Genomic DNA, 9,310 nt, shown 5'->3' on the forward strand with positions numbered 1-9,310 from the left:
TCACACTGAACCATGCTCACCTTACAGTGGGGGGGGGGGTACTGGCAAGTACTCTGTGACTGGGCTCTGTTGTGGGGAGCACAAATCAGTGCTAGAAATCGACCACCACCAAACACCAGAACACCACTGTCAGCCATCTTGTCAGCACAGGCACACCCCCTCACAGGGAAGCAGAGTCAAATGCCACCTGATGGCCCTTGAGTTACCATGTACGTCGACATAAGGGTGGGCGCAGTACACATAGTCGGGCTCCACGGAGCTACGCGAAGTTGCTCTTGCACTCCGCCAGCTTCGCGTAGCTCCGCAAGCATGCGTAGTACCTTGTTAACCTCAGGTAAACATTCTCACAGCTGGAGCCCAGAAACCCAATCCTTCTGTTTCCGCATGGATTCTGACAGTGATGCAGAAACAAGAGTATAAAAGGGACTGTTCAATTAATGAGTCCAACAAATTCAGCTTAGAAATGGAGTTTGGTATTAAAGGGGAAAAACAGGAAAATGTACTTGTGTATTTACTTTGATTTCTTTACCGCTCATGCCACCCTTTAGACTAGCGAGCTTCAGGTTTAAGGAAGAATAGGGCAGAGATGAAGGCAATATGAGGTCAGGTAGAGGCTGAGCGGAGCATGGGGTCACCTGCATCTTTCTGCACTGCCGTCGCTGTTGTGGCCCCTGTGCTTTAGTTGCTGTGGTCTCAGCAGGAGTGCAGTGGGCAAGGGACCAAGCCCAACAGGGACGTGCACTCCTTGATTCCCTGTGAAGGAACTCGGGATGTCTCTCTGTCAGTGTGACTATTGACTCCGCTCGTTTACAAATAGTGTCGTGGGTAGAAGCGGGACAGACTGCCCAAGCGGTGCTCTGTTTGTAAAACTGTTCATTGGCCTACGGACAGATAGATGAACGCTACAAAATGAGCAGGCGGCCGATGGGAGGATAGGAGGCCGCGCCCCCCAATACATGTGCGGGGTGTTGTGCCGTGAGGCGGCCTTCACCAGGTATTATTTATTGCAGGCGAAGGGGTGTTTGCATGACGCTGGTCGGCGACACACAAGCTTTCAGGGGCTGCCCCAAAGACTCGCTCTCAGGAACCGCTTCCATTTAATTCCCAAAAGATGAAAAATTGAAAGTTAAGAGAGCCCCGCCTCCCTCGAGACTTGTGCCGCAGAATATTTAATTAGTCGTCACTGACCGTTATTGGAGGTGTTTATCTAATTGTTTCCGTGGTATCGTCGGTGCAGGCTCTGCAATTTAAAGCTGCAGATACATTATGACATCTCTGAAACTATTGTGGCACTGACGCATAACCCTAATTTAAATTATTACATCCATTCTCAAAGGTTACAACATAAGAGTCTTCAATGGTATGCCTCACCTACAGCTCCTAGAAGGAAAGGCCAAGCGATTCATTTTCGTCATTAATCTTTCCCAATGTGGACACTATGCTGTCACCACAGCTTATTAACCTCCTTCCTCCCTCCCCACGTGTCCGGAGCGCGCGAGAAAGAAAAACGACTACGCTACGCTGCAGATTGCGGAGTAGTCGCCAACTTCGCGTTCTATGCGGAGCGCGAAGTGGCGGCTACTCCGCAAAGTCCGCGAACGGAGCGTAGTTCTTCGCCCAGGGTTAGTCGACATCCATACATGAGCTGGGTATATGCACAAATCAACATGCACACTGAAAGACCTCATGTCAGCAGGACAATGTGCTACCACAATATCAATCTCTGTCTGTGACTAGTGAAGACAATGCAGTGTTCAGGCATGCATCCAGAAGTCCCGTAGCAAATGTCATGTATATCAAACATTGTTAAAAAGATAAAGGAGGGGTGAATGGTCCACTCTACCTGTGCAACCTGGGTCATTACTTATTATGTTCACCCCATTGAAAGTCTCACATATGTACACATGCATAGTGTGTGATATCATGCTTTCCCACATCAGTGTACTGTAGCAGCATCATCATTGGCTCCCCATTGTTGCAAATATGCTGTGCTTCCCCCTGGAGGTAACCTGGCTGGTTCCCCAGCAATGCCCAGATATGAAAACTGAGAGTGTGTGTCTGTGCTAAAGGGCTGTGAGTCAAGACCACACAAAACACAAAAAGGCAAAGGAAAAATGTTTAACATTGTTATGTATGAAGTTACAAACAAAGGTGTTATGTGTGTGGATCCAGCTACTCATCCACCGTGCTAGAGTCGGTCAGTGTTGCTGAACATGTTGAAGCCCCATTTGATCCTCGAACTAATATCTCCTCTGGACACTACTGGGAAAGCAGGCCGTCTACCTCCAGGTGGAGGCACATCATATTTGCGGTAATGGTGATCCAAATGAAAGTCTGCTACAGTGCACTGAGGCGGCAATCCAAGAAGCATCACCCCATTCCTGTAGACGTATCGGAGGGAATTCACTAAGGAATGAAATCATGTATATACAATGGCTCCACAGGATGAGAGATACCTTACCCCCTCCTTCATTGTTAGTACTACCCTTTGCAAGATGAATGTATCAGTACCTCTCCCTCCCTCCCTGTTGCAATATACATAGGTTAACCATAGATGTCTGTAGTAACATAACTGACAATGTCTCTTTCATCCACACACAGGTGCTACTGGGGATACTACAGCAAGTGAAGAGGAGTCCCTGGCCCAGACTCTGGTGGAGGATGAGCTCTCTGGTGTGGATCTGGCTCTGTCCTCTTCGGATGATGAAGATCAACCTGGCACCTCTGGTGTAAGTCATCAGGCAGCCCCACCATCACAAACACCTGCACCCCCTGCAGCCATGCCAACAACATCTGGCCACAGACCTAACCCCACCACCAACACCGACAGACCTAGGACACCAAGGACTAATAGCACAGGGACACTAGCCACCCAGGAATCTACAAACAATGACACTAGTAGCAACACCCAAGGGGTCCCCAGGTTAACGGTGTCTGCCACCACAGGTCCAGCCCGTATGTCTAGGGGAGGTGGGAGTGGTGTTAGACAGAGGTCACGGTCTGCAGAGGGGCCTAGACTGCCTGATGACCCCCAACTGGTACGCATCATAGATGCGTACCAGGATAGCACCGGAGGATTCAGCCAGGTAGTGGGGGTCCTCAAGGACATGCAACAGGAGCAGGCTGGCCATCATGCATGCATGGAGGCCAAGGGGGACAAAGTTACTGGTGTGCTAAGCGACATATTGATTTGTCTCCGATAGAACAGCAGCAATATGTCCACACCTCCCTGTGTGCCTACAATATCTCTTGCAACAACATCAGCAAATGCCACAGGAAGGGAGGCTGAGTCTGGTGGAGAGTCTGATGCAACGTTGCCGCCTGCACCTGAGGATCCCCACCAGAAGAAGAAGAGGGGTCGTCCTAAGAAGGACAAGTGAGCCACAGTTGTACCATCACATCCCCAGGAACCCAGAACCTGTTTTGGATATTGGTCTTTGTGTGCTAAGCATTCACCTTGTTGCACATGGCACAACTCCCCAACATGACATGGAGGGTCCACGTTGTACTAATGTAGAAGATGAATGGGGACTTCACTCTGGACATTTCATCTACCAATACTTCAAAGTCATCTGTGAACTTTGGATTCTAAACCTCATGTACAGCACTATCTTCACACATGTATGTAAATAAACTCACTATTACACAGTACTTGCCTATGTTGTCATTAAAACTTGGTATGTGTCATGGAAATTATGAAATGCCGAAGTACACAGTGCCTGCCAACTACTACAGCAATGTCATTACCGTAATGTGACTCATGTTGATGTGACACCTAGAAGGGAGACACACCAATAGGGAACCACAACCCATACTCACCATGGACATGTGACACATTGACTACAAAGATGTTTGCAAGATATACGGTGGAATGCACAAACACCACACCTTTCCACAGTCACTGCTAACAAGCCCACAGGTGAGATAACCAAATGTCAGTTAGATGTGTGAAGACAGGCGACACACATAACTAAGTGAAGCACAGGTTCATTACAAATCAGAAAAAAGTTTATTACACAATAGTATCAAGGTGAATCCACATGACAGTGGGCACACCGTCACCAAGTGTTGTCAAATGGCGCTTCTGGGGTGTCAGGCACATCACATGATGGCATACTAGAAGTCCCACCCTGGCATTGGATTCTGGTTGTCGGTGTCAGACTTGACCAAGCGACTGCCAAAGTACCTTGGGAGGGACAGAAATGAGACACAGTCAGGAACAAACCAGAACAGGATGGAAATGCAATAAATATGTCACAAGAAACCTACAGAGTAACACATCAGCATTACAACACCATTGTGGACTACAGACCATCTGACAGGACACATCACTGCACGCATCCAGTCAAGTACCATACAGAGAAAATCAATCAGCAACTGAGCAGCACAAACACATCACAGTCTAACTCTGGACATTGACATGACAACCCTGTGAACTCACATTCAGCTGAAGAAGTTGTTGATGAGCTGTGTGTGAACATCAACCTCATCATCATCGTCACTGGCCTCGTGGCCCAGGCCAGGATCCTCCACAGGTGGTGAATGTTGGTCGTTGTCATCCAGGATGAAAGGCATGTAGTGGAGCATGCAGCAGATGATGATTATCGTGCACACCTTAGCAGGCTCATATGGGAGGGCACCTCCGATCTTGTCCAGGCAGCGGAAGCGGCTTTTAAGGAGCCCAAAGGTACGCTCAATGACTCGCCTGGTTCTGCCATGTGCCTCATTGTAGAACATCTCGAATGCTGTCACAGAGTTCCTCAGGGGTGTCAGCAACCATGGCATGTTGGGGTATCCAGAGTCACCTACATACAAAGATTCACACATTAGTTGAGGATTGTAAGGGGTGGGAGACAAAATTGCAAGACACACATAATGGTGAACAGTACACACCAACAAGCCAGGCACTCTGGTTTGGCATCTGTGACATCATCAACTCTGCGACTGCTCCTCAAGATGTACACATTGTGCGCTGAACCAGGGAAACGTACACACACATGTGTAATCACCATGTCCGCCGGACATACCACCCGAGCATTGATAGAGTGGAAATGTTTCCGGTTGCAGTATGTCTGTTCCTGTGTCCGTGGTGGTATCAGGGCCACATGTGTGCCCTCGATTGAGCCTATCACATGTGGCATCCTCCCCAGTCCATAAAATGCAACCTTAATCTCTGCGAGTTAAACCGGTCTGGGAAACTTGATGTAGGAGTCTAGGTGAATCAACATCCCCTCCAAGACATCTCAAAGCACACGGCTGAACATAGTTTGTGACATACCACCAACACTAGCCACAGTGTGTGGAAAGGTACCGGTGGCAAAAAAGTGCAGGGCTGCCATCACCTTCACCTTTGGTGTCAGTGCTGTCGGGTATGTGCGGCCAGGTACCAGATGTTGCGCCAACTGCTCCGCCAACTCATCAATCAGACTCCTGGTGAAGCGGTAACGTCAGATGCTGCCGCGTTCCACCATGGTCTCGAGGTCAGAGAATGGCCTATGGACTGCTAGCGCCCTGCAGTACAGAGATGGGTAAAGTAACATTATAATTTCAGCTACCCATGTGGCACTCACTTTGCAAAACATCACGTGATACATCATAGCAATACACGAGTAACTGAGGTGTGTGCTGTTGGTTTTGGACACATATGTCACCTTCATGTCCATTATCTCACATATCAATAACACATGTGTACATAAGTTCCTTGGGGTGCAATGGCAAATCATCGGGCTGTGGCACAGTACATTTGGACTGCTGTCACATTCAAAACACACAACACAGTGACAAGTGAGGACTGATGTTTCACAGGCATCACAACTCCATGTGAGGGAGATAGCCATGGTCCCTGTATTGCCACATGTGCACTGGAATGACATGTTGTATAATGGACATCCCACAATCAATCATGAGTCGCACAGTTAATGGCCCCTGTGGTTCCTGCAGGCCATGCATGGAGGTCCCTGAGACACACACACAGCATGAATGTGGATGCACAACGCACATGGTGGACCCTGTCTCTCATTGGGCAAATGGAAACACAAACATCCGAGACACAACATGCACAAAGACTGTGTAGGTACATCATGATTGTGACAAATACAAGAGGATACACTGTTCCCCAATAGTTGGAGAAATGAGGAAACCAAGGAAGGTGAAAGAGGGGGAAGCCCCCTTTTGGAACTAAAACCCTCACACACCCAGCAAGCTAGGTGTCATGCTTCATCATCTGGGTTTGGCTCCTCGTCAGACTGGCGCTGCAATGTCCTACGGGCACCCGCGAAGAGGCTCTTTATCGCAGATTTTTTGTTCCTGCCAGTTGGTGCATGTGAGTATGAGGGTTTTAGGTGAAGTGTAGGCGTGGAAAGTGGTGTAGTGGTGTGATTTAAAAAAGGTTAGATAATCAGAATTCATGGGCGTCTGTTTTATTTAGTAGAATGGAAAGGTTATGACGAAACTGAGAATTCATGGGAACCAGCGTCCTACGTACATGCCCCACGGTTGATTAGACAGTTTTATCTAAAAAATCCAGGGAAACCCTGTCTAGTGGGAGGGCCTTTGAGGGGGGCGACTGTTTGTGCACAGCAAAGAGCATGTCCCCTCTCATTGCACTAGTGGTCTCTCTCAACGGTCCGGCGCCTCTTCCCGCTGCTGTAATGGCCGCCTTTCACTGCAAACGGCCCTCCGCCACAAGTCGCTGCGCCGCCATGTACCGGCCCAGATGATCGTCGGCCGCCCCAAAAGGTCCCCGCTGCGTCCCTACACCGTCACCATGCGGCACAGGCTCTTGGGGCACCTCCAGTAGGGTTATATCAGGATAATTAGGGGTTTTCAAAGCGGAGCTCTATGCTATTGCATCCGCCATGTTGGCTGGCTAGCCACGCCCCCCCACAAAGGCTATTTTTATATGTAACCTTGTGTGGAGTTTCCTTTGTGGTGGGCCTTGGGTGTTGCTGCTGGGTGTGCGTGCAAACGCTTTACACATCGTGTAATAGGGCGTGTCGGGATAGTAGTTCCGCCAAATATCTTCCAGCCCCATTGCCTGTGTAAAGTCTGATAAGTTGGAGCCACAGCTGTGTGAGGTGCACCTAGGGTGTCGGTCCAATTCGTCGTTCATCGTCATATTGAAGTCCCCCACTAGGAGAAGCGTGCCGGTAGGCAGGCCAAGTAATCGGGCGCCCAGCTCCCTGGGGGAGTCACGGCCCAGGGTCAGTGGAAGATAGATTGATGCAATATTCAGGGGGTGCCCTTCCCAGATGGCCTCAACTAGAGCAAAGCGGCCAGTGGGTCGGCCCACGTCGTCGTGTAGGTCAGGGCTAGACTTTTTTTGACGAGAATTGCTGTGCCGCGGGAGCCAGAGGTGAAACTTGCGTGGACTATTAGTCTGTGCCTGACACGTGTTGCCCATCAAGTGTGTCTCTTGCAGCAATACTATGTCAGGGGAGTGTCGTTGTAGGAACTGAAGGACTATGCCTCACTTTATCTTGTGCCCTAGTCCGTTTCCGTTCCACGAGAGGATCGTAGTGGTCCTAGATGTGGTGTGTGGCATGGCAATGATCAGTGTGGTGCCTGTGCATATGGCCTTGGAAGGGACCGCATAGGTTGACAAATGTCAGTGATAGTATGAGAGCAATGTCAGGGGGCACCCGGACATCCCGGGGAGTAGGTGGTGCTCGAAGGAGCTGGTACTCCATGAGTGGACCCTGTAAGAGAAATGACTCATGACAAGAAGATACTCTGTTGTAAGCGTCAACGAAACATAAACTACCCCAAATAAAATGTGCAAGTTCCCCTCCTCCCCCCTCCCTGTCCCCACTCCTTGTCTCCCTGCCAGCGGATTTAAAACTATCCACACCCCAACTAGGCAGAGTGCCTGTCGCCCTCCCAACTATTACAGGGGTACCTGGTGAGCCGTTGAAGCTTCTCGCCTGATTCAAGGAGACTTGTACCTGATACTATGGAATCAAACAAACAACCTTCAGTGCACATCAACACCTTACAAAATGAATCATTTGGTCCACTATTTCAGCCCAGTCCGGTCCATCAATAGAGCCTGTTGGAAGAAGAGATAATAATCAACCCGTGACTCGTCTCACATCACCGCCTTGGCCTAAGGGGCGCTGACTAGACGGGCGAGCTCCGAGTTATGACTCGTGGTAAATCACTTGTGGTGGAGGGCTTTCATTCCACACCTTCGTTAGTTCCAGTAAACAGTTCTTGACTCCCCGGCTGGACGTCATATCGCTGGTGTTCCTCAGGGAAATTGCGTTTCTTTGGCGTTTTCCCGACCCTTCGCTAGCCCTCCAGCCAGTCCCATACTTCGTCCGGCGACAGAAAGAACCACGCTTTACCGTCCATTTCACCTTGCAGCTTCGCCGGAAAGAGCATGGAGTACTTGATGCTTTTGTCTCGGATGGCTTTCTTAACTTCTAGGAAGCTGCGTCTCTGTGCCTGCACCTTCATTGTGAAGTCCGGGAACAGTGTGATACGGGTGTTCTCCAATAGTAGAGGTGGACCTGAGCGAGCAGTCTGGAGGATGGTATCTCGATCTCTAAAGTTGAAGACTCTCACGATGATGGGGCGAGGTGGGGTCCCCGGTTTCGGCTTCCCTCCTGGGACCCTGTGTGTCCGTTCAATTGAGAAGTAATTGTAGAGGTTCTTGGGCTGGAGGTGCTTCATGAATATGTCTTCGACAAACAGGTCAGCAGCTCGCAGTTCCATTCTTTCCGGCACGCTTAGGATACGGATGTTGTTCTGTCGCGCCCTTCCTTCATAGTCATCCAGAAGGTCACCCATTTGCTTCTGTTGTTTTTGAAGCTGGGCTACTTGTTGCTGGAGGGTAGTGGTGTCATTTATAAGAGCTGCGGTTTTTACCTCGACATCTTTAACTTTTGAGTCCATTTTTTGAAGATCCGCTCTCAGTAGGGTCACCTCTATGTTGACTGAATCAATTCGGGTTTCTACGGAAGACCTGGCCCCCGCTATTGCCTCCATGACGTCTTCTAGGTTGAGAGATTTTACGCCCAGTGAGGGAGACGTGGGTGGTCGGTCCCCGAATGAAGTCCCGGCCTTGTTGTCCACTTTGGGGCCCCAGGAAAGCTTATTAAGTTGTCTTTGGTTTGACTGTTTAGCCCCCCTGTGCGATGCCATTTGGAGTGGCGGTATTGGCCCACCAAAGCAGCGGGTACAAGCTGGGCAATCTGTGGGAGAGGGTTCACCATTTATCTGGTAGCGTTCGCTGTGGCCTGTCGATCTGCTCAAACTTGGGAAGTCACAAAGTGGAACTGTAAACTACCAAGGACCGCCGCTCAGTCCT

General features: G+C 49.7%; 1 pseudogene; it reads left to right on the forward strand.

Annotated features, from left to right (window-relative positions):
• Positions 1-309: 309 nt before the first annotated feature.
• On the forward strand, positions 310-3,380 carry LOC147728453 (uncharacterized; annotated as a pseudogene).
• The last annotated feature ends 5,930 nt before the right edge of the window (positions 3,381-9,310 follow it).

The sequence above is a fragment of the Lissotriton vulgaris genome, chromosome 3_1, assembly GCF_964263255.1.
Source record: "Lissotriton vulgaris chromosome 3_1, aLisVul1.2, whole genome shotgun sequence".
NCBI classification, from domain to species: Eukaryota; Metazoa; Chordata; class Amphibia; order Caudata; family Salamandridae; genus Lissotriton; species Lissotriton vulgaris.